The 27801-nt window shown below is 39.7% G+C and overlaps 1 long non-coding RNA gene across 2 annotated transcripts; it reads left to right on the top strand.

Annotated features, from left to right (window-relative positions):
- Positions 1 to 6926: 6926 nt before the first annotated feature.
- LOC123732639 (uncharacterized) lies at positions 6927 to 27238 on the top strand. 2 transcript variants are annotated; one of them, XR_006763317.1, is made up of 5 exons: positions 6927 to 7042; positions 8266 to 8322; positions 19277 to 19418; positions 20194 to 20310; positions 27155 to 27223. It is a non-coding gene; the product is annotated as an uncharacterized lncRNA (long non-coding RNA). The 2 variants fall into 2 exon arrangements; XR_006763316.1 differs by having other exon boundaries at positions 6946 to 8322; positions 27155 to 27238.
- Positions 27239 to 27801: the final 563 nt, after the last annotated feature.

The following is a 27801-nucleotide window of genomic DNA, read 5'->3' as shown; positions in this document are numbered from 1 at the left end:
CAGTTCCTGCTCTGTGTAATGTTGTAAGGCCTCCACGATCAGTTCCTGCTCTGTGTAATGTTGTAAGGCCTCCACGATCAGTTCCTGCTCTGTGTAATGTTGTAAGGCCTCCACGATCAGTTCCTGCTCTGTGTAATGTTGTAAGGCCTCCACGATCAGTTCCTGCTCTGTGTAATGTTGTAAGGCCTCCACGATCAGTTCCTGCTCTGTGTAATGTTGTAAGGCCTCCACGATCAGTTCCTGCTCTGTGTAATGTTGTAAGGCCTCCACGATCAGTTCCTGCTCTGTGTAATGTTGTAAGGCCTCCACGATCAGTTCCTGCTCTGTGTAATGTTGTAAGGCCTCCACGATCAGTTCCTGCTCTGTGTAATGTTGTAAGGCCTCCACGATCAGTTCCTGCTCTGTGTAATGTTGTAAGGCCTCCACGATCAGTTCCTGCTCTGTGTAATGTTGTAAGGCCTCCACGATCAGTTCCTGCTCATGTGAGTAGAACATCTTGGCAGTGAAGACATCATCCTCAATCTACCGCTTCTCTTCACAAAGAGCACCAAGAGCCTTAGCTTGAGGTGCACCTCCCCATCATCCTCTGCTCCTCCTGCTCTCCAGGACCAATCAGTGCTGTCCACCTGCATTGCATCCTCATACACCAGGGCCTGTAGGAGCTGTGAGGACAAACCTCGTCTCCTCAGGTTGTAGTCCTTCACATGTGTTTTTATGCTACTACCGACCGTGGCCTTTTGGACAGGCAGTTGGCAATACCTTGACCATCTATTGATAACAGATAATCAATACCTTGACCATCTATTGATAACAGATAATCAATACCTTGACCATCTATTTATAACAGATAATCAATACCTTGACCATCTATTGATAACAGATAATCAATACCTTGACCATCTATTGATAACAGATAATCAATACCTTGACCATCTATTGATAACAGATAATCAATACCTTGACCATCTATTTATAACAGATAATCAATACCTTGACCATCTATTGATAACAGATAATCAATACCTTGACCATCTATTGATAACAGATAATCAATACCTTGACCATCTATTTATAACAGATAATCAATACCTTGACCATCTATTGATAACAGATAATCAATACCTTGACCATCTATTGATAACAGATAATCAATACCTTGACCATCTATTTATAACAGATAATCAATACCTTGACCATCTATTGATAACAGATAATCAATACCTTGACCATCTATTGATAACAGATAATCAATACCTTGACCATCAATTAATAACAGATAATCAATACCTTGACCATCAATTAATAACAGATAATCAATACCTTGACCATCTATTGATAACAGATAATCAATACCTTGACCATCTATTTATAACAGATAATCAATACCTTGACCATCTATTGATAACAGATAATCAATACCTTGACCATCAATTAATAACAGATAATCAATACCTTGACCATCAATTAATAACAGATAATCAATACCATGACCATCTATTGATAACAGATAATCAATACCTTGACCATCAATTAATGACAGATAATCAATACCTTGACCATCGATTGATAACAGATAATCAATACCTTGACCATCTATTGATAACAGATAATCAATACCTTGACCATGTATTGATAACAGATAATCAATACCTTGACCATCAATTAATAACAGATCATCAATACCTTGACCATTGATTGATAATAGATAATCTGTCACAGCTGTTGAAAGGAGTAGACCAAGGTGCAGCGTGGAAGATGTTCATCTTGTATTTATTTTACTCAGAACACTCTGACAATCAAACAAAACGACAGCAAAACAGTTCTGTCAGGTTTCACCAACTAAACAGAAAATAACTTCCCACAAGGACAAAGGAAAAACAGGCTGCCTACGTATGGCTTCCAATCAGAGACAACGAAAGACACCTGCCTCTGATTGGAAACCATACCCGGCCAAAACATAGAAAATAAAACATAGATTGCCCACCCACCTATCACACCCTGGCCTAGCTAAACAGAGAAAACACAGCTCTCCTAGGTCAGAGTGTGACATAATCAATACCTTGACCATCTATTGATAACAGATAATACAGACAGAAAATATGTTAAAGGTAATCCAATCTAAACAAAAAATAAATCAAAAATGACCTAAAGCTGCTATAAAATTACTCTGATTACCATCCAACAATGGATCATTAGCAACAGAAACCAAGTTCAGAAACAGATACAAATAAACATTATTATTGTGTTTGACCACCCAGAATTATCATAGAACTGATATGAGTTGACTTTTTCCTATTGTTGAATATATATCTATAACCTGCATATTTTCAGGCCACAGAGGAACCTCCGTTCTAGCAGCAGACTGAAGGTTCCCTCCAGATTGGTCCTCAATCTGTTACTCTGCAGTCTGTGGAGTGCAGTCTGGAAGAGACTGCAGGTGGGGGACCATCAATCTGTTCCTCTGCAGTCTGTGGAGTGCAGTCTGGAAGAGACTGCTGGTGGGGGACCATCAATCTGTTCCTCTGCAGTCTGTGGAGTGCAGTCTGGAAGAGACTGCTGGTGGGGACCATCAATCTGTTACTCTGCAGTCTGTGGAGTGCAGTCTGGAAGAGACTGCTGGTGGGGGACCATCAATCTGTTACTCTGCAGTCTGTGGAGTGCAGTCTGGAAGAGACTGCTGGTGTGGGACCATCAATCTGTTACTCTGCAGTCTGTGGAGTGCAGTCTGGAAGAGACTGCTGATGGGGGACCATCGATGGAGGATGGATGCTGTTCTTCCTCTCCATCGTCTTCAGTTTTCTGTCATCAGAAAGGTTCTAAATACTTTGACCAGGGAGATCAATTATATTCATTGATCTAACAATTACACTGTTAAAAACTGAGTAAGTACCTATCGAACTGCACAAGCTGAAAACCAGCTGTTCCATCTCCACTTTCCTGCTGTACCCTGAAAATAAAACATGGATTACAGAGGGCATACAATAATGCATGTCGAAAAATAACAACTTTGTTTAGTCATTTGAAATGCATTACATACATAGCAATTGTATGTTGCTGGGGCATTGCAACATATTGCTCCTCCCAGCACAGAACAGGTTTTTGCCTCTCAAGGGTGACACTGACATTCCTGCCCCAATCCCTAATGGTGTCCAGTGTTGTTCCTACAACATAACAACACTGACATTCCTGCCCCAATCCCTAATGGTGTCCAGTGTTGTTCCTACAACATAACAACACTGACATTCCTGCCCCAATCCCTAATGGTGTCCAGTGTTGTTCCTACAACATAACAACACTGACATTCCTGCCCCAATCCCTAATGGTGTCCAGTGTTGTTCCTACAACATAACAACACTGACATTCCTGCCCCAATCCCTAATGGTGTCCAGTGTTGTTCCTACAACATAACAACACTGACATTCCTGCCCCAATCCCTAATGGTGTCCAGTGTTGTTCCCACAACATAACAACACTGATATTCCTGCCCCAATCCCTAATGGTGTCCAGTGTTGTTCCTACAACATAACAACACTGACATTCCTGCCCCAATCCCTAATGGTGTCCAGTGTTGTTCCCACAACATAACAACACTGACATTCCTGCCCCAATCCCTAATGGTGTCCAGTGTTGTTCCCACAACATAACAACACTGACATTCCTGCCCCAATCCCTAATGGTGTCCAGTGTTGTTCCTACAACATAACAACACTGACATTCCTGCCCCAATCCCTAATGGTGTCCAGTGTTGTTCCTACAACATAACAACACTGACATTCCTGCCCCAATCCCTAATGGTGTCCAGTGTTGTTCCTAAAACATAACAACAGTGACAGATGTGACAACATTTCTAATCAATACTGAAATTCTATGCTTAGATTATTGATACAATGGTTTACCTGGAAGAGACTGTGCAATTTCTTCCATTTCCCTTTTTGCCTCTGTTGCAACTTCTGTTGCTGGGGAAACCCTCTATGGCAGAGAGTCCACTACATCAAAACAACAGGAAATGTTAGGAACATCACTAGAGTCAACCAGCATCAAGTAAATGAATAACAATTCCAAGTGTACTAACGTAGCCTCTGGCGTTTTCCCATGGTGGAGAAGTGCATCAGTCAGGAGGTCAATAAGATGGGACGGCCTCATTTCTTTGGTGACCTTCCCAAAGCGCCTCAGATACGACCACAGCCTCTCCATCTGCTCCCCATCTGCCAGTCAAGCACCTTCCACATATCGGGTGTTGAATTTCATCTAGAAATATAAAATCATGTCATACCATGGTAAAAGGGTTATTTGGTTAAAACCTTATAAAATATGAATTAATACCTACTGATAATATTAATGATCCTGTTCAAGTACCTGACATGGCAAGTCATGTCCATCAGCATGGAAACCTGGAACAACCAATCTGGTCCCATGATTCAATTCAGGAAAGTTTCTCTAAAAAGTTATGGACAAAATGTTCATGTTAAAACTGTTTTTGGAGAAACTGATATTAAAATGTTAAAATCAATGAGATCTTGAATAAATAAAGTTCATTACATGTAGCTGCATCTGGCATCAATGTCCTCCATGAAGATGAGGTTGATGTTCTGGCCTCTCATCCCCTCCTTCATCTCTCAGCAGGTTCACTGCATCTGGCATCAATGTCCTCCATGAAGATGAGACTGATGTTCTGGCCTCTCATCCCCTCCTTCATCTCTCAGCAGGTTCACTGCATCTGGCATCAATGTCCTCCATGAAGATGAGACTGATGTTCTGGCCTCTCATCCCCTCCTTCATCTCTCAGCAGGTTCACTGCATCTGACATCAATTTCCTCCATGAAGATGAGACTGATGTTCTGGCCTCTCATCCCCTCCTTCATCTCTCAGCAGGTTCACTGCATCTGGCATCAATGTCCTCCATGAAGATGAGGTTGATGTTCTGGCCTCTCATCCCCTCCTTCATCTCTCAGCAGGTTCACTGCATCTGACATCAATGTCCTCCATGAAGATGAGGTTGATGTTCTGGCCTCTCATCCCCTCCTTCATCTCTCAGCAGGTTCACTGCATCTGGCATCAATGTCCTCCATGAAGATGAGGTTGATGTTCTGGCCTCTCATCCCCTCCTTCATCTCTCAGCAGGTTCACTGCATTTGACAAACTACAGAAGAAGTACATCATTATCTGCACTAAATAACTAAATACAATTTACTAAATTAACTCAATTAATCAACACTGAAATAAAATACTGAAAAAGAAACTGAAAAAACTCCTTATTACTGCATCCCACCTTTCACCCTTTTTCATGTTCAGGAAGTGAAGCGGGTGGTCATGCTGGCAGGAAACCCCAACACGCCTGTCTCCTACAATTTCCTTGTTTTGGGTTTGGACCTGATGGCATTGCCTGCTTGAAATCCATGGCAACCCTAAAATATCTATAATAATATAAAGCACAATACAAGTATTATGTACTGAAATGCTTCCTTGCAGGTTAACCTCTTGACAATACAACAACAATAGAACAAGTCAGTAGCTAAGTTAATAAAAAAAGTAATACAATAGTAATAAACCCTTCATTCATCAGTATCCTGAACATAGCTGGGTGTTTCTGGGATAGAGGGTTGATATTAAAGTCAGTACTACAATAGTAATAAACCCTTCATTCATCAGTACCCTGAACATAGCTGGGTGTTTCTGGGATAGAGGGTTGATATTAAAGTCAGTACTACAATAGTAATAAACCCTTCCTTCATCAGTACCCTGAACATAGCTGGGTGTTTCTGGGATAGAGGGTTGATATAAAAGTCTATATATTAAGATGTAAGCAATACAATAAGCAATACCCCCAGGCTATATGAATATAAAGAGACATGAGACAAAACAATCATAATGAATCAGATTACATGGAGAGGGGGGACCTGATCCTAGATCATAATGAATCAGATTACATGGAGAGGGGGGGACCTGATCCTAGATCATAATGAATCAGATTACATGGAGAGGGGGGACCTGATCCTAGATCATAATGAATCAGATTACATGGAGAGGGGGGGACCTGATCCTAGATCATAATGAATCAGATTACATGGAGAGGGGGACCTGATCCTATGTCATAATGAATCAGATTACATGGAGAGGAGGACCTGATCCTAGATCATAATGAATCAGATTACATGGAGAGGGGGGACCTGATCCTAGATCATAATGAATCAGATTACATGGAGAGGGGGACCTGATCCTATGTCATAATGAATCAGATTACATGGAGAGGGGGACCTGATCCTAGATCATAATGAATCAGATCACATGGAGAGGGGGGACCTGATCCTAGATCATAATGAATCAGATTACATGGAGAGGAGGGACCTGATCCTAGATCATAATGAATCAGATTACATGGAGAGGAGGGACCTGATCCTAGATCATAATGAATCAGATTACATGGAGAGGAGGGACCTGATCCTAGATCATAATGAATCAGATTACATGGAGAGGGGGGACCTGATCCTAGATCATAATGAATCAGATTACATGGAGAGGAGGACCTGATCCTAGATCATAATGAATCAGATTACATGGAGAGGGGGGACCTCATCCTGATTCAGCACTCCTTTGAGACACTGCCTTTATGAATAAGGAATGCTGTTGTAAAGTCTAGTTACAGCAGGTGTTTACTGCCATCTAGTGGAAGATACCAATAAAACACTTTATTATCAGGGTGGGGAGACGGCTGAGTGCAGGATCCATGGTGAGATGACAAAAGAGGAAAACACACTATATGGAGAGAAGTACAAATAAAGTATTTCTGAACAATAAAGGACAGAGTAAGATAATGAATACCTGGAATGACATATTATTACTAGTTAGTAGAGGCTCTTCTGTCATCATTATTTTCCCATACACCAGTGACGTCAGAAGGGACGTGATTTCCTCATATGAAAGTGAAAGTAACTGTGTAGTCTACACCGTTACAACATGACTGTAGAAAATGTAGCGCACATTTCTCTGCAAAATTAGAAGTAGGATAAATGTGTTGATTTGAAGGACAGACTGACAGACTCTGGTAAGTCTTGGCTACATATAACTATTATAAAGTTAGGTCGTAGTCAGACATTCAATAGACAGAGTAACCTTGAGATATGATTCTTTATCATGCTGACCAACCTGGGCCCGGTTTCTGCGATAGAATTTAGACTTAACGCTGGAAACGCATAAGAAGTGGTAAACGATAATTAACAAAATACAGTGTTGAGTAAACGCTATTTTACAAATAAAAAGGTGTGTAAGTGCGTTTACGTGGGTTTACCCTCCACCACATCCCCGTTGAGGTGGTGTGCAGCGTAGAGTGCATAGTCATTTAGTCTCTATGGGCCAGATGGTGAGGGCCACAGCATAGTCCTTTAGTCTCTATGGGCCAGATGGTGAGGGCCACAGCATAGTCCTTTAGTCTCTATGGGCCAGATGGTGAGGGCCACAGCATAGTCCTTTAGTCTCTATGGGCCAGATGGTGGGGGCCACAGCATAGTCCTTTAGTCTCTATGGGAAAAGAAACTGTTCAGATGGGGGTCTATAACATCCAATCACATACTCCTCAAGATGAGGCTCATGATTTATAAGTTATATACCTTTTAATCTTTACATATATTGTCTTTATTTAAACCAAGGTAGTTTGAGTTAGTAGCGATGAAGTAGCAACTGTCAGCTGCTGTAAACCTGTGACAGTCTTCATAGGAGAGCTGATCTCGGATCAGTTTAGCTTATTATATCATATTGATACTGCTGTAAACCTGTGACAGTCTTCATAGGAGAGCTGATCTCATATCAGTTTAGCTTATTATATCATATTGATACTGCTGTAAACCTGTGACAGTCTTCATAGGAGAGCTGATCTCGGATCAGTTTAGCTTATTATATCATATTGATACTGCTGTAAACCTGTGACAGTCTTCATAAGAGAGCTAATCTAAGATCAGTTTAGCTGTTTATATCATAATAATACTCCTGTAAAGTCAGGTTACAGCAGGTGTTTACTGTCATCTAGTGGAAGATATTGTATTTTTATTTCACTTTTATTTAACTAGGTAAGTCAGAACAAATTCTTATTAACAATGACGGCCTACCCCGGCCAAACCTTGACGACGCTGTGCCAATTGTGCGCCGCCCTATGGGACTCCCAGTCATGCAGCCTGGACTCTAACCAGGTACTGCAGTGACGCAAGAGGCGGGACTGCACCACTCGGGAGGTGGCTGAGCTGAAACAGAAAGTAAAGTTGTTCTTTTGTTCAGGATCCATTTTGAGACGACAGAGCAGAAAACACTATATGGAGATTATTGAAAAATAAAGTAAGTATTTCTGAACAATAATCTATTCTAATGGACAGAGTATGTGAATGAATACTAGGAATGATATATTACTAGTTAGAACTGCTACTTGAGCTGAGTTGCTGACAGACAGCAGTTTTCAAAGTGGAAACTAATCAGTAGGTCTACATGTTATCAGTAAAACGTCTGGTAAAGATGGTGGAGGAGCTTTTACATTATATGGTTTTATGTTTATCTCAGGGTTTCTCAATCCTGTTGTTCTGACCAGCACTTACACACCTGATTCAACTAATCATTAAATATTTTAAGACAGTTTAATATTTGAGGCATACAAATTAACATTCTCAAATTAAAACTTTTGGGTTTGGTAGATCTGTTAACAATTATTATAGTCCTACAGTAACTCATATTTTGGAGATAAAAAACCCCAACTAAACCTGGTTTCCAGTAAATTGTATGTAACTATTGTGAACTCAAAGAAATAGAGAATGAAACTAATTTGATCCTCTATTGCCCTTTCTACCACGATATACGCTTGCTCTTATTCCAGAAAGACCACCACATATACCCTGGCAGTATGTGATGAGGAGAAATTAAATGTTTTTTTGTCCATTGTGTATTTCCATTTGCAGAATATTTAGGTTTTACCTTTATTTAAACTAGGCAGGTCAGTTAAGAACAAATTCTTATTTTCAATGACAGCTCAATGAAAATAAGAATTTGTTCATAACTGACTTGCCTAGTTTAAATAAAGGTAAAACCTAAATATTCTGCAAATGGAAATACACAATGGACAAAAACATTTAATTTGTCCTCATCACATACTAGGAACAGTGGGTTAACTGCCTTGTTCAGGGGCAGAACAACAGATATGTACCTAGACTGTCTCCCATATGAATCTTCTCTTTGTGCCAGACTGGGTTCAAATGCCTTCTGTTTATTTTTTTCTGTATATGTTATGTATGTGTATATATACAGTGTGTATGTATGTATGTGTATATATACAGTGTGTATGTATGTATGTGTATATATACAGTGTGTATGTATGTATGTGTATATATACAGTGTGTATGTATGTATGTGTATATATACAGTGTGTATGTATGTATGTATGTGTATATATACAGTGTGTATGTATGTATGTGTATATATACAGTGTGTATGTATGTATGTGTATATATACAGTGTGTATGTATGTATGTATGTGTATATATACAGTGTGTATGTATGTATGTGTATATATACAGTGTGTATGTATGTATGTGTATATATACAGTGTGTATGTATGTATGTGTATATATACAGTGTATATGTTATGTATGTGTATATATACAGTGTGTATGTATGTGTGTGTATATATACAGTGTGTATGTATGTATGTGTATATATACAGTGTGTATGTATGTATGTGTATATATACAGTGTGTATGTATGTATGTGTATATATACAGTGTGTATGTATGTATGTGTATATATACAGTGTGTATGTATGTATGTATGTATATATATACAGTGTGTATGTATGTATGTGTATATATACAGTGTGTATGTATGTATGTGTATATATACAGTGTGTATGTATGTATGTGTATATATACAGTGTGTATGTATGTATGTGTATATATACAGTGTGTATGTATGTATGTGTATATATACAGTGTGTATGTATGTGTATATATACAGTGTGTATGTATGTATGTGTATATATACAGTGTGTATGTATGTATGTGTATATATACAGTGTGTATGTATGTATGTGTATATATACAGTGTGTATGTATGTATGTGTATATATACAGTGTGTATGTATGTATGTGTATATATACAGTGTGTATGTATGTATGTGTATATATACAGTGTGTATGTATGTATGTGTATATATACAGTGTGTATGTATGTATGTATGTATGTGTATATATACAGTGTGTATGTATGTTATGTATGTGTATATATACAGTGTGTATGTATGTATGTATGTATGTATGTGTATATATACAGTGTGTGTGTATGTATGTATGTATGTGTATATATACAGTGTGTATGTATGTATGTATGTGTATATATACAGTGTGTATGTATGTATGTGTATATATACAGTGTGTATGTATGTGTATATATACAGTGTGTATGTATGTATGTGTATATATACAGTGTGTATGTATGTATGTGTATATATACAGTGTGTATGTATGTATGTGTATATATACAGTGTGTATATTATTGTACTGCTCTAGGGATATAATTATTGTTTGCATCACCTTATTTACTATTATGTATTGATTTTTACCTTACGTTGTTTTCATTCTTCATGTGATGCTCAATGCAGAGAACACTGAAGAGGAATTATCATTTAATTACCACAGTGAATTATTGTAATGTTTGTTTATGTGGCAATTAACCCCATAAGGGATGAGTTGCCAGTTGGCGATTTGACACAAAAATAAAATGTCATTCATTCATTCATTTTTCATTCATATTATTTAATTTAAGTTTTTCTGTGTCCCCCTAATATCACTTAGTTTGTTGTAATTCCTAGAGCAAAACAGAGAACACCATCGTGTTCGTACGAATCTCAGCTTTCAATAGAGTGGTACCATAATAGTTTGTTGGCCAAACCATTCAGACTCTACATACGATTTTGTGAGAATACAGATTTTCAGGATGTCTCATGGTCTGACAAACACCACTCTAGCTCTGACAACTAGATCATAATGAATCAGATTACATGGAGAGGGGGACCTGATCCTAGATCATAATGAATCAGATTACATGGAGAGGGGGGACCTGATCCTAGATCATAATGAATCAGATTACATGGAGAGGGGGGACCTGATCCTAGATCATAATGAATCAGATTACATGGAGAGGAGGACCTGATCCTAGATCAGCTCTGAGACACTTCCTTTATGAATTAGGGCCCAGGAGTCACCAGGACCAACTTTAAATTGCTCTGGATAAGAGTGTTTGCTCAATTACTAAAATGTAAAATGAGTCTCCAGGACAGGCATTGACAGGATGGTCACAGCCACACGTTCACTGGTGAGGTAGGACACAAGATAACTGATAGATAGGAACAACAGTAATGATACATGGTTAGATAGGACACAAGATAACTGTTAGATAGGAACAATAGTAATGATACATGGTTAGGTAGGACACAAGATAACTGTTAGATAGGAACAACAGTAATGATACATGGTTAGGTAGGACACAAGATAACTGTTAGATAGGAACAACAGTAATGATACATGGTTAGATAGGACACAAGATAACTGTTAGATAGGAACAACAGTAATGATACATGGTTAGGTAGGACACAAGATAACTGTTAGATAGGAACAACAGTAATGATACATGGTTAGGTAGGACACAAGATAACTGTTAGATAGGAACAACAGTAATGATACATGGTTAGGTAGGACACAACATAACTGTTAGATAGGAACAACAGTAATGATACATGCCCTCAATGTGAAGTGACATTAAACCATAAATACAGAGCACAAGTACCACCCTTTTTATATAAACCTTTTAAGGTAGTAAAAAAATAAACATTGACTTAATATTTCAATAAAGAAGTCTTGAATTACCAATAAATCCCCTGCTAGCAATAGCTAGCGTGACATTACAGTGCACTGATTGACGGTGCTAGTTAATTCGTCATTAACATGGCTAGCTAAGCTAGCAGACACTTGATAAACTTGCAGAAATATGCTTTAAATACAACATAAATATATACATAGTCACATTCACTATTGACTTTGTGATATATGAACCAGTGTTCCAGATACACTATAGTGTTATACAGTTTTAAACAGTTTTTATGTCCAGCAGAAGGAGACGTCCTGTCAGAATATCTCTGACTGAACAGCAGGCAGACCAACTTTCCAAATAGGGGAGAAGCACTCAAAACCCTCTACTTGTTCTTTCAAGGAAAATAATACAGAAATGGTAAGTCTGAAGACCTCTCGTATTAACAACCTTACTACAATGGCAGAAAATATATTTTTATGAATTCGACAACACATAATGAAAGGAAACGTTATTCATATCACCCCTCTTTCTGAGGTGAATGGTTTCCCCCACTACTCTCCCGGAACTGCGGTGTTCTCTGATATCCCGTTCACGAGTATCCCTGTAGCCATAAATAAACAGAATATTCCTCATTTCAATTCAAATGGGTTAAATTAAATAGTAACGTTAACTGAAATCTGGACACTGACTGTAGGCCTATAATCTAATATAATATTAACTGAAATCTGGACACTGACTGTAGGTCTATAATCTAATAAAATATGAACTGAAATCTGGACACTGACTGTAGACCTATAATCTAATATAATATGAACTGAAATCTGGACACTGACTGTAGTGACTGTAGGCCTATAATCTAATATAATATTAACTGAAATCTGGACACTGACTGTAGGTCTATAATCTAATAAAATATGAACTGAAATCTGGATACTGACTGTAGGTCTATAATCTAATATAATATTAACTGCAGAATTATGCATTTCTTGAATTTAAATGAAACAACAAATGATCATTTAGGGGTGGATAAATATTATTTATTTCAGTATCTCTTGAGATAATGTGAATGAGAGTGTGAGGTGTTATCTTTTACAATATGATGCAAGCAGACAGTATTTTCAACCTTATCAGAAACGTGTTTCATCGTTTTCTCAGCTTTTCATTTCCTTAAAACCCTTCAGACTGATGAGATATGGACATTTTGCACAGGACCAGTCTTTCCACTGTTCTGGAGTTATTGCGTTTTCTCCCCGGTCCCTAAACTAAACGTCAATTTTACTAGTGTTAACTAGTAGATAACTAATGCATTCATTCTATCAATGTAAATTATTATTCTGGAGAGCACTACTTTATTTAGTCTATCAATGTAGAACATTATTCTGGAGAGAACTACTTTATTTAGTCTATCAATGTAAAACATCATTCTGGAGAGAACTACTTTATTTAGTCTATCAATGTAAAACATTATTCTGGAGAGAACTACTTTATTTAGTCTATCAATGTAAAACATCATTCTGGAGAGAACTACTTTATTTAGTCTTCTGGGGCAACAATTTATGCCAGAAGAGAAGCTGCATGTATCAAACTATAATTGACAAACAAATGGCCTACGAAATGTTGAAAATGATAAGCAGAAATGTATCTAAATTGTAGTCAGCAGGCTATACAGTCCAGTACAGAGTATCAAACCGCACAGGTAGCCTACTTTTTGAATTAGATTTTTTTGACAATCAGATGAAAACTTAATATGTGAACAGCCTGAGCAGACAGCAGAAACAACAGTAAATGGGTAAGATGTGTACATGCATCAATTTAAAAACAGAATATTTGAGTACCCCGAATAAAAGCGGGATATTGGTGTGCATGTAAACGTGGTCACTGTTGTTGAAAAGTGTAGTTACAGCAGGTGTTTACTGCCATCTAGTGGAAGATACCAATAAAACACTATTGTCAGGGTGGAACAGATTGTCCATTTGTTATTTTGTAAAGGATCCATTTTGAGATGACAGAGCAGAAAACACTATATGGATATTACTGAAAAATAAAGTACGTTTTCTGAACAATAATCTATTCTAAAGGACAGAGTATGTGAATGAATACCTGGAATGAGATATTACTAGTTAGTAGAACTGCTACTTGAGCTGAGTTGCTGATAGACAGCAGTGTTTCAGTATGATATGTTGGATAAATAATAAAGACAGACACAAATGTCAAGTTCAATATCCTTGTTCATGTCCCGACACACGGAGTCCGGGGAGTCGATTACCTATCAACTAGACTCCGTAACAAGCAGTTTTAAAAGTGGAAACTAATTAGTAGCCCTGCATGTTATAAGGTAAGCTATTTAAATTGTCATTATGGAGACACCTATTTTACAACCCTTTTTCCATAAAACATATTTACTCTCTAGAACTGAGTCGCATCAATAAATAAGGTGACAAAACACAGGAAAACTACTTTAGGGGCTCTAGAGATAAGGGGACAAAACACAGGAAAACTACTTTAGGTTCTCTAGAGATAAGGGGACAAAACACAGGAAAACTACTTTAGGTTCTCTAGAGATAAGGGGACAAAACACAGGAAAACTACTTTAGGTTCTCTAGAGATAAGGGGACAAAACACAGGAAAACTACTGTAGTGACTCTAGATATAAGGGGACAAAACACAGGAAAACTACTTTAGGTTCTCTAGAGATAAGTGGACAAAACACAGGAAAACTACTTTAGGTTCTCTAGAGATAAGGGGACAAAACACAGGAAAACTACTTTAGGTTCTCTAGAGATAAGGGGACAAAACACAGGAAAACTACTGTAGTGACTCTAGATATAAGGGGACAAAACACAGGAAAACTACTTTAGGTTCTCTAGAGATAAGGTGACAAAACACAGGAAAACTACTTTAGGTTCTCTAGATATAAGGGGACAAAACACAGGAAAACTACTGTAGTGACTCTAGATATAAGGGGACAAAACACAGGAAAACTACTTTAGGTTCTCTAGAGATAAGGGGACAAAACACAGGAAAACTACTTTAGGTTCTCTAGAGATAAGGGGACAAAACACAGGAAAACTACTTTAGGTTCTCTAGAGATAAGGGGACAAAACACAGGAAAACTACTGTAGTGACTCTAGATATAAGGGGACAAAACACAGGAAAACTACTTTAGGTTCTCTAGAGATAAGGTGACAAAACACAGGAAAACTACTTTAGGTTCTCTAGAGATAAGGGGACAAAACACAGGAAAACTAATTTAGGTTCTCTAGAGATAAGGGGACAAAGCACAGGAAAACTACTTTAGGTTCTCTAGAGATAAGGGGACAAAACACAGGAAAACTACTTTAGGTTCTCTAGAGATAAGGGGACAAAACACAGGAAAACTACTTTAGGTTCTCTAGAGAGCGTTAGATAAATTCCCTTGCAGGTGGTTTAAACTGCGTTATAATGTGACTTTGCTGATGGAAAACCATATCATGAGGAGGTTTCTACTCATGCTCTGTTATTGGGTCTCTGGAGTGGAAATTAGAAATGAAAGTTCTGGAACTCCAACATGTGCTTCTGTTATGAGAAAAACTCCAAAATGAAACTGACATTAAATGTGGAGAATTAAACATCTGTTGAACATCAAGTAGCCTATTAATCTGTATGCCTATCTAGGCTAATGTAGCCTATTAATCTTTATGCCTATCTAGGCTACTGTAGCCTATTAATCGTTATGCCCATCTAGGCTACTGTAGCCTATTAATCTTTATGCCTATCTAGGCTACTGTAGCCTATTAATCTGTATGCCTACCTAGGCTACTGTAGCCTATTAATCTGTATGCCTATCTAGGCTACTGTAGCCTATTAATCTGTATGCCTATCTAGGCTACTGTAGCCTATTAATCTGTATGCCTATCTAGGGTACTGTAGCCTATTAATCTGTATGCCTATCTAGGCTAATGTAGCCTATTAATCTTTATTCCTATCTAGGCTACTGTAGCCTATTAATCTTTATGCCCATCTAGGCTACTGTAGCCTATTAATCTGTATGCCCATATAGGCTACTGTAGCCTATTAATCTGTATGCCTATCTAGGCTACTGTAGCCTATTAATCTTTATGCCTATCTAGGCTACTGTAGCCTATTAATCTTTATGCCTATCTAGGCTACTGTAACCTATTAATCTTTATGCCTACCTAGGCTACTGTAGCCTATTAATCTTTATGCCTATCTAGGCTAATGTAGCCTATTAATCTTTATGCCTATCTAGGCTACTGTAGCCTATTAATCTGTATGCCTATCTAGGCTACTGTAGCCTATTAATCTGTATGCCTATCTAGGCTAATGTAACCTATTAATCTTTATGCCTATCTAGGCTACTGTAGCCTATTAATCGTTATGCCTATCTAGGCTACTGTAGCCTATTAATCTTTATGCCTATCTAGGCTAATGTAGCCTATTAATCTTTATGCCTATCTAGGCTACTGTAGCCTATTAATCGTTATGCCTATCTAGGCTACTGTAGCCTATTAATCTTTATGCCCATATAGGCTACTGTAGCCTATTAATCTGTATGCCTATCTAGGCTACTGTAGCCTATTAATCTTTATGCCTATCTAGGCTACTGTAGCCTATTAATCTTTATGCCTATCTAGGCTACTGTAACCTATTAATCTTTATGCCTACCTAGGCTACTGTAGCCTATTAATCTTTATGCCTATCTAGGCTAATGTAGCCTATTAATCTTTATGCCTATCTAGGCTACTGTAGCCTATTAATCTGTATGCCTATCTAGGCTACTGTAGCCTATTAATCTGTATGCCTATCTAGGCTACTGTAGCCTATTAATCTTTATGCCTATCTAGGCTACTGTAGCCTATTAATCGTTATGCCTATCTAGGCTACTGTAGCCTATTAATCTTTATGCCTATCTAGGCTAATGTAGCCTATTAATCTTTATGCCTATCTAGGCTACTGTAGCCTATTAATCGTTATGCCTATCTAGGCTACTGTAGCCTATTAATCTTTATGCCTATCTAGGCTACTGTAGCCTATTAATCTTTATGCCTATCTAGGCTACTGTAGCCTATTAATCTTTATGCCTACCTAGGCTATTGTAGCCTACCATTTAATACTATAAATATGTTGAAATGACAGGAGTCGTTGCAAATCATTTTGTGTCACTTGTGTAGCCTACCTGGAGCTGGTAAATGGATTTAATAAATAGCCTATAACTTCAGTTTATTGTTGTTGTAGCCTTGTGTTATTATGCAACTATTAATGTCCATGTTGAGTTAATTCAGTAGGAAGTTATTGTAACGCTTGGACGTTGTGGGTGTGGAGTCAGGCGCAGTAGGCAGAAAAATGTTTGGTACAATACTATTTAATAAGTACCACAAAAGAGAAAATGCCCAAAAACAACAGGGCGTAACAAAACCCAAAGTCCAAAACACGATCCACTACACAAACACAGTGAAACAAAACGTAACAAGCCCACACACAGAACAGGTGGGGAGGCGGCCTTAAATAACACCACTAATTACCTAAATGAACACAGGTGCAACTAATAAAGACATAACCAACAGAAAAACGAAAAAGGGGATCGGTGGCAGCTAGTAGCCCGGGGACGACGAACACCGAGCGCCACCCGAACAGGGAGAGGGGCCACCCTCGGTAGGAGTCGTGACAGTTATCAAGTGTGACCATGGTAAGATGTTAGAATGCATTAGATTGAAGGTGACAGTTCTATCTCAATGGCTGATCAGATGTTAGAATGCATTAGATTGAAGGTAACAGTTCTATCTCAATGGCTGATCAGATGTTAGAATGTATTAGATTGAAGGTACCAGTTCTGTCTCAATGGCTGATCAGATGTTAGAATGTATTAGATTGAAGGTAACAGTTCTATCTCAATGGCTGATCAGATGTTAGAATGCATTAGATTGAAGGTAACAGTTCTATCTCAATGGCTGATCAGATGTTAGAATGCATTAGATTGAAGGTAACAGTTCTATCTCAATGGCTGATCAGATGTTAGAATGCATTAGATTGAAGGTAACAGTCAGATTAGGCTACAGGTAATAAAACACTGGCTGTTGTTGACAAGCATCGACCTGTTCAGTTCATTACCATAGTATTAATATTAGATCGACCTGTTCAGTTCATTACCATAGTATTAATATTAGATTCATAGACCTGTTCAGTTCATTACCATAGTATTAATATTAGATTCATAGACCTGTTCAGTTCATTACCATAGTATTAATATTAGATTCATAGACCTGTTCAGTTCATAACCATAGTATTAATATTAGATAGACCTGTTCAGTTCATTACCATAGTATTAATATTAGATAGACCTCTTCAGTTCATTACCATAGTATTATACTACAGCTACTGAAGGTTAACACATAATTTTTTTTAAACCTTTATTTAATTCGCAAGTCAGTTAATAACAAATTCTTATTTACAATAATGGCCTACCGGGGAACACAGTGGGTTAACTGCCTTGTTCAGGGGCAGAACGACAGATCTTTACCTTGTCAGCTCTGGGATTCAATCCTGCAACCTTTCGGTTACTGCCCCAACACTCTAACCACTAGGCTACCTGCCGCACCAACACTCTATCCACTAGGCTACCTGCCGCCCCAACACTCTAACCACTAGGCTACCTGCCGCACCAACACTCTATCCACTAGGCTACCTGCCGCCCCAACGCTCTAACCACTAGGCTACCTGCCGCACCAACACTCTATCCACTAGGCTACCTGCCGCCCCAACGCTCTAACCACTAGGCTACCTGCCGCCCCAACACTCTAACCACTAGGCTACCTGCCGCCCCAACGCTCTAACCACTAGGCTACCTGCCGCCCCAACGCTCTAACCACTAGGCTACCTGCCGCCCCAATGCTCTAACCACTAGGCTACCTGCCGCCCCAACGCTCTAACCACTAGGCTACCTGCCGCCCCAATGCTCTAACCACTAGACTACCTGCCGCCACAACGTTCTAACCACTAGGCTACCTGCCACCCCAACGCTCTAACCACTAGACCACCTGCCACCCCAAAATAAGATGTAGGCCTATCAGGGGCTATTAGTTAGTTTTCAGGCATTGTGGGAGGGTTTTGAGTAGTCATTGGGCTAGAAAAAGTAATTGCATTAAATCACCTGACTGTTTGGATGTGTCTGTAAACGGTTTTATTTCTAAGAGATAATGAATAAAATAATTAGTTGTCACTGTGTTAACCACAACCAACATGCTGGATCTCTGTTTAGTTGTCACTGTGTTAACCACAACCAACATGCTGGATCTCTGTTTAGTTGTCACTGTGTTAACCACAACCAACATGTTGGATCTCTGTTTAGTTGTCACTGTGTTAGCCACAACCAACATGCTGGATCTCTGTTTAGGGGTCACTGTTGACCACAACCAACATGTTGGATCTCTGTTTCTCTGTTTAGGGCTCAGTGCTCTAAAATGAGTCTCTCTGGGGAGATAGAGGAGGTGGTCCCTGCCTCTAAAATGAGTCTCTCTGGGGAGAGAAAGGAGGGGGGCCCGCCTCTAAAATGAGTGTCTCTGGGGACATGACACCAAAACTAAGAGGTGAGCTGACAATATTGTTTAAGAATGTATGTTCTAAAATGCTTTTTATTCAGAAATGATTGCTAATGGGGACATTCTATATAACTGTTCTAGATTTTAGATCTGTATGAAAATATGTTTTTTTCTAAAACGCTATATATCCACCTAGATATCTATATATCCACCTAGATATCTATATATCCACCTAGATATCTGTATATCCACATAGACATCTATATATCCACCTAGACATCTATATATCCACCTAGATATCTATATATCCACCTAGATATCTATATATCCACCTAGACATCTATATATTCTATATATCCACCTAGACATCTTTATATCCACCTAGATATCTATATATCCACCTAGACATCTATATATCCACCTAGATATCTATATATCCACCTAGATATCTATATATCCACCTAGATATCTATTTATCCATTGTTTAGCAGGAATGGAATATTTGTATCCTGTATATCTGACTGTGATATGTGGTTGTCTCACCTAGATATCTAAAGATGAATTCACTTACAGATGCCATGTTAATTCGACCCAGTTTCTCACGTCGGGAAAATAACAGCAAATGTGCATTTTATGTGGAAATTACCCACTTTAAAAGTCTTTATAAAGCCTTGTAGTGGTTTAATCATTTCTTTAAACAATGAGATAATTTACCAACATTTCTGAAAAGTGATTTCTAGCGTTTTGTAATGAAACTCTTATGTTTCCCCATCTGAGCTCAGAGTAGATGAGAGATGTAATGTTTGTCTCTGTTGTGTTGAAGCCCAATCAAGCAGGAGAGACCAGCCTCCCCTGTACCCAGCTGTGTGTCCATGAAGAGTGACAAGTCTATGAATGAACCTAATCACTTTAGAGAGGGATACTTTTCTACTGAACAAAGGTAAGAAGAACTCATGGGTCATGGTCAGTGAGTTAAACACCACTGTCTCTAGTCATTTCTCCTCTCCCATTTTCACATTTCTTTTTGTTGTTTTCGTAATCCATAGGCTAATCCTTTTATCCATTTCTATAGTCCTAAAACAATATTAAACAAACACAACGTTCCCTCCCCTGTGTGTGTGTGTGTGTATGTGTGTGTGTGTGTGTGTGTGTGTTATGTGTGTGTTTGTGTGTGTGTGTGTACTCCCTGCACGAGGAGATGTAATCTCATGTGTTGTCCACAGAAACCTACAGAAGGACTATAGTATGTTTAGTCCCCTGAGGTCTTAACCTATAGAAGGACTATAGTATGTTATAGATACTTCAGTCCCCAGAGGTCTTAACCTATAGAAGGACTATCGTATGTTTAGTCCCCTGAGGTCTTAACCTATAGAAGGACTATAGTATGTTATGGATACATCAGTCTCCAGAGGTCTTAACCTATAGAAGAACTATAGTATGTTATGGATACTTCAGTCCCCAGAGGTCTTAACCTATAGAAGGACTATAGTATGTTTAGTCCCAGAGGTCTTAACCTACAGAAGGACTATAGTATGTTTAGTCCCAGAGGTCTTAACCTATAGAAGGACTATAGTATGTTTAGTCCCAGAGGTCTTAACCTACAGAAGGACTATAGTATGTTTAGTCCCAGAGGTCTTAACCTATAGAAGGACAATAGTATGTTATAGATACTTCAGTCCCAGAGGCCTTAACCTATAGAAGGACTATAGTATGTTTAGTCCCCAGAGGTCTTAACCTATAGAAGGACTATAGTATGTTTAGTCCCAGAGGTCTTCACCTAGAGGACTATAGTATGTTTAGTCCCAGAGGTCTTAACCTATAGAAGGACTATAGTATGTTTAGTCCCAGAGGTCTTAACCTATAGAAGGACTATAGTATGTTGTAGATACTTCAGTCCCCAGAGGTCTTAACCTACAGAAGGAATATAGTATGTTTAGTCCCAGAGGTCTTAACCTATAGAAGGACTATAGTATGTTTAGTCCCAGAGGTCTTAACCTATAGAAGGGCTATAGTATGTTATGGATACTTCAGTCCCCAGAGGTTTTAACCTATAGAAGGACTATATTATGTTATAGATACTTCAGTCCACAGAGGTCTTAACCTATAGAAGGTCTATCGTATGTTTAGTCCCAGAGGTCTTAACCTATAGAAGGACTATAGTATGTTTAGTCCCAGAGGTCTTAACCTACAGAAGGACTATAGTATGTTATTGATACTTCAGTCCCCAGAGGTCTTAACCTATAGAAGGACTATAGTATGTTATAGATACTTCAGTCCCAGAGGTCTTGACTTATAGAAGGACTATAGTATGTTTAGTCCCAGAGGTCTTAACCTATAGAAGGACTATAGTATGTTTAGTCCCAGAGGTCTTAACCTATAGAAGGACTATAGTATGTTATAGATACTTCAGTCCCCAGAGGTCTTAACCTATAGAAGGACTGTAGTATGTTTAGTCCCCAGAGGTCTTAACCTACAGAAGGACTATAGTATGTTTAGTCCCAGAGGTCTTAACCTATAGAAGGTCTATAGTATGTTATAGATACTTCAGTCCCCAGAGGTCTTAACCTATAGAAGGACTATAGTATGTTTAGTCCCCAGAGGTCTTAACCTACAGAAGGACTATAGTATGTTTAGTCCCAGAGGCCTTAACCTATAGAAGGACTATAGTATGTTATTGATACTTCAGTCCCCAGAGGTCTTAACCTATAGAAGGACTATATTATGTTATAGATACTTCAGTCCACAGAGGTCTTAACCTATAGAAGGACTATATTATGTTATAGATACTTCAGTCCACAGAGGTCTTAACCTATAGAAGGACTATAGTATGTTATGGATACTTCAGTCCCCAGAGGTCTTAACCTATAGAAGGACTATATTATGTTATATATACTTCAGTCCACAGAGGTCTTAACCTATAGAAGGACTATATTATGTTATAGATACTTCAGTCCACAGAGGTCTTAACCTATGGAAGGACTATAGTATGTTATGGATACTTCAGTCCCCAGAGGTCTTAACCTACAGAAGGACTATAGTATGTTTAGTCCTCAGAGGTCTTAACCTATAGAAGGACTATAGTATGTTTAGTCCCAGAGGTCTTAACCTATAGAAGGACTATAGTATGTTTAGTCCCAGAGGTCTTAACCTATAGAAGGACTATAGTATGTTTAGTCCCAGAGGTCTTAACCTATAGAAGGACTATAGTATGTTTAGTCCCAGAGGTCTTAACCTATAGAAGGACTATAGTATGTTTAGTCCCAGAGGTCTTAACCTATAGAAGGACTATAGTATGTTTAGTCCCAGAGGTCTTAACCTATAGAAGGACTATAGTATGTTTAGTCCCAGAGGTCTTAACCTAGAGGACTATAGTATGTTTAGTCCCAGAGGTCTTAACCTATAGAAGGACTATAGTATGTTTAGTCCCAGAGGTCTTAACCTAGAGGACTATAGTATGTTTAGTCCCAGAGGTCTTAACCTATAGAAGGACTATAGTATGTTTAGTCCCAGAGGTCTTAACCTACAGAAGGACTATAGTATGTTATAGATACTTCAGTCCCCAGAGGTCTTAACCTAGAGGACTATAGTATGTTTAGTCCCAGAGGTCTTAACCTATAGAAGGACTATAGTATGTTTAGTCCCAGAGGTCTTCACCTAGAGGACTATAGTATGTTTAGTCCCAGAGGTCTTAACCTATAGAAGGACTATAGTATGTTTAGTCCCAGAGGTCTTAACCTATAGAAGGACTATAGTATGTTATGGATACTTCAGTCCCCAGAGGTCTTAACCTACAGAAGGACTATAGTATGTTTTTGTTAAAGGTCATACTTTGGCTTTTGGAGCCAAATGTACTTCTTGTTCGTTGACGGAAAAGGTTACTAGCTCACTATTGTCCAAACCAGTTGTGTTAGACCTGTTTATTATATAGTAATGGTTTTAAATCAGTTATATCTACGGCACTTGAAATATCCACCCCTCCGAACTTGTTTATTTTCCAATACCTAATATATTGGACATGTGTTACATGGCAATGTTTTACAATAATTATAGATACTGCAGTTGAGTTATGCTTGCCCTGTCTCCCAAATAGTTGTACAGGTTCCATTACTGTATTTGACCACTAGGAGGAGACATTGCCCACAGTAGCCCTCACCCTGAGGACCATTTACATTACATTTAAGTCATTTAGCAGAGGCTCTTATCCAGAGCGACTTACAAATTGGTGCATTCACCTTATGATATCCAGTGGAACAACCACTTTACAATAGTGCATCTAAATCTTTTAAGGGGGGTGGGGGGGTGGGGTTAGGAGGATTACTTTATCCTATCCTAGGTATTCCTTAAAGAGGTGGGGTTTCAGGTGTCTCCGGAAGGTGGTGATTGACTCCGCTGTCCTGGTGTCGTGAGGGAGCTTGTTCCACCATTGGGGTGCCAGAGAAGCGAACAGTTTTGACTGGGCTGAGCCGGAACTGTGCTTCCTCAGAGGTAGGGAGGCGAGCAGGCCAGAGGTGTATAGGCTACCACACCCTCTCTCATTAGCGCCACCAGCTGAAGAGAGTTTCTCCCTAATTGTCTTCCCCATGCCCGACATGAACTTGTCCATTCCCTTTGTGTCATTATTCTGAGGAAGGCCATTGAAAGCTGAAACATTAATATTTCTAAACTTTTTCTTTTCAACAATTGAATTTTTTGGTTGCACCTCTATTCACGTTGGTTGAGCCAAATTACACAGTAGCCTACATGTAGCAAAACAGAACTCAACTGATTGAACATGAAATGTATGTCAATATGTTTGAAAGAGGCTTATAGCTGCTGTTTAATGCAGTCATCTCAGGTTTTCATTTTAAGCATCATTTTATATGTCGCTTGTTTGTATAAATTGCAAAGACATTGACAACTTTGTTGTGAATTTATCGGTGGTCAGAGAGACTGATAAACCATGTGATTCTATGTTTAGTTGAGATCTTCTGTGTATAAAGTCACGCGGAGGGTAAAAAGCATCTAACGACTCACTCAGCTGTTCTACGAGTGGTCTGAGGCAGGTGTTAGATTACGAGCATTTTCCAAGTGCAACGTTATTAATGGTTTTGGGAAACAGCTCTTTTACGAATTCCATACGGGTGACTGTTATCAGCACCTCACAACCCCAAGCTGAACATCCCCCACAACCAGAGCCTGATCGTCAAGGGGGAACCATAAACCTGCCTCTCCAACTCTCCCTGACCTGAGTGTGTTAACTCCTGAGAGTCTAGGGGGGAACCATAAACCTGCCTCTCCAACTCTCCCTGACCTGAGTGTGTTAACTCCTGAGAGTCTAGGGGGGAACCATAAACCTGCCACTCCAACTCTCCCTGACCTGAGTGTGTTAACTCCTGAGAGTCTAGGGGGGAACCATAAACCTGCCTCTCCAACTCTCCCTGACCTGAGTGTGTTAACTCCTGAGAGTCTAGGGGGGAACCATAAACCTGCCTCTCCAACTCTCCCTGACCTGAGTGTGTTAACTCCTGAGAGTCTAGGGGGAACCATAAACCTGCCTCTCCAACTCTCCCTGACCTGAGTGTGTTAACTCCTGAGAGTCTAGGGGGGAACCATAAACCTGCCTCTCCAACTCTCCCTGACCTGAGTGTGTTAACTCCTGAGTGTCACGGATTTCGTCGTGTTGAGGTCCTGACCAACCTACAATAACAATGAACCCTTCTACTGGCCAGGACGTGACAGTACCACCCCCCTAAAGGTGCTAACCCCGGAAGCACCTCAAGAAGAACAAAAACCCAAACAACAACAAAAAAAATCCCCCTAAACTAAAGGGAGGGAAGGGAGGGTGGCTGCCGTCACCGACGGCACTGTGCTACACCCCCCCTCCCCAACCCACCTATATCCGGAGGTGGCTCCGGTTCTGGCCGTTCCAGGCAGTCGGGCCACTCGGGCTGGGCCGGAGGGCAGTCGGGCCACTCTGGCAGACCCGGAGGGCAGTCGGGCCACTCTGGCAGACCCGGAGGGCAGTCGGGCCACTCTGGCAGACCCGGAGGGCAGTCGGGGCACTCGGGCAGATCCGGGCAGTCTGGCCGCTCGGGCAGATCCGGGCAGTCTGGCCGCTCTGGCGACTCGGACTGACGGGCAGCTCTGGCGACTCGGACTGACGGGCAGCTCTGGCGACTCCGGACTGACGGGCAGCTCTGGCGACTCCGGACTGACGGGCAGCTCTGGCGACTCTTGACTGACGGGCAGCTCTGGCGACTCTTGACTGACGGGCAGCTCTGGCGACTCTTGACTGAAGGGCAGCTCTGGCAACTTTAGACTGGCGAGGCTGGGTTTACGCACTAGATGCCTTGTGCGTGGGGCTGGTACTGGACGTGCCAGCCTGGAGACACGCACCTCCATGCTAGTGCGGGGAGCTTGCCTGGGGCTCCATTCTTGCCCCGCAAAACTGCCCTTGTGACCCCCCAAAAATTATTGGGGCTGCCTCTCGAGTTTACTAAACTCTTCCATAGCCCTGGAAACGCTCCTTCTTATCTCTGCCCGCGTCCATCCTTCCTCCTCGATCCTCTGCTGCTTGGTCCTGGTTTGGTGGGAGATTCTGTCACGGATTTCGTTGTGTTGAGGAAAGGAGGACCAACATGCAGCGGGTATGTGGATACTCATTCTTTTAATTGGAAAAACGAAAGGCATCCACAGGAAAAACAAAAACAATAAACAATACTCACAACGGCAACAGTGTGGCAGGCTCAAACAAACGCAGTGCACACAAACAATCTCCCACAAAAGACACATACAAACACACCCTAAACCTGCCTCTAAAACTCTCCCTGACCTGAGTGTGTTAACTCCTGAGAGTCTAGGGGTGAACCATAAACCTGCCTCTCCAACTCTACCTGACCTGAGTGTGTTAACTCCTGAGAGTCTAGGGGAACCATAAACCTGCCTCTCCAACTCTCCCTGACCTGAGTGTGTTAACTCCTGAGAGTCTAGGGGGGAACCATAAACCTGCCTCTCCAACTCTCCCTGACCTGAGTGTGTTAACTCCTGAGAGTCTAGGGGGGGAACCATAAACCTGCCTCTCCAACTCTCCCTGACCTGAGTGTTTTAACTCCTGAGAGTCTAGGGGGGAACCATAAACCTGCCAGAACATCTGCTAAATGACAAAAGTGTCAAATGTAAATGTTTTACAAACAGATCACATATACATTTCTTGAATATTTTTTTAAATATATATATATTGATGTCACAAATGTATCATTTGTACATATCTTTATTAAAAATGTAGTACTATGTTATATTTGACTGTGTATAATCTAGCAGTACTACTGATTTCACTGAGAGTGAGGCAGATATATACTATTACTGTGTTAAACCCAGCAGTACTACTGATTTCTCTGAGAGTGAGGCAGATATATATTATTACTGTGTTAAACTTAGCAGTACTACTGATTTCTCTGAGAGGCAGATATATATTATTACTGTATTAAACCTAGCAGTACTACTGATTTCTCTGAGAGTGAGGCAGATATATAGCATTTAGCAAAAACATTATTTGTCTCTCTGAAATGAAACCATCAAGTGATAGATTTTAAACAAATACATGTCTGTCATTGAACAACCCCATGCCATGATTAGATAGTGAAAAAACACAACAATCTCTTTCATAATTTCTTTAAACAATAAAGGCAAATTACAAACGTTTCTGTAAAGTGAAATGTAGCGTTTTGGAATAAAACTCTTCTTATGTTTCCCATCTGAGATCAGAGTAGATGAGAGATGTAATGTTTGTCTCTGTTGTGTTGAAGACCAATCAAGCAGGAGAGACCAGCCTCCCCTGTACCCAGCTGTGTGTCCATGAAGAGTGAGCAGTCTATGGCGCCTCCTATATCCTTTAGAGAGGGAGACTTTTCTACTGAACAAAGGTAAGAAGAACTCATGGGTCATGGTCAGTGTGTTAAACAACACTGTCTCTAGTCATTTCTCCTACTTTAGTCCATTTTCATAGTCCTAAAACAGTGTGTGTGTGTGTGTGTGTGTACTGTAATCTCATGTTTTGTCCACAGAAACCAACAGGAGAGATCAGAGTCAGAGATTCTCAGTGGTCAGTCTTCCCAGAGTCATCAAACAGACCTGGACTCTATATTCAGTGTATGTGATCCTGTTATGAACATTTGATTTTGTTTACCTCAAGTAAAGTTGATCTGTCAATTATTCATTAATGTGTTAATGAGAAAGCATTTCTTCTCTTGCTTAACCTGTTGGGTCTAGGGGGCAGCATTTGCACGTCTGGATAAAAAAAATGTACCCGATTTAATCTGGTTACTAATCCTACCCAGTAACTAGAATATGCATATACTTATTATATATGGATAGAAAACACTCTAAAGTTTCCAAAACTGTTTGAATGGTGTCTGTGAGTATAACAGAACTCATTTGGCAGGCAAAACCCTGA

This window comes from Salmo salar, unplaced genomic scaffold, assembly GCF_905237065.1.
Source record: "Salmo salar unplaced genomic scaffold, Ssal_v3.1, whole genome shotgun sequence".
Lineage (NCBI taxonomy): Eukaryota > Metazoa > Chordata > Actinopteri > Salmoniformes > Salmonidae > Salmo > Salmo salar.
Note: the sequence above shows the minus strand (reverse complement) of the source record. Positions and strands in the feature narration are given on the sequence as shown.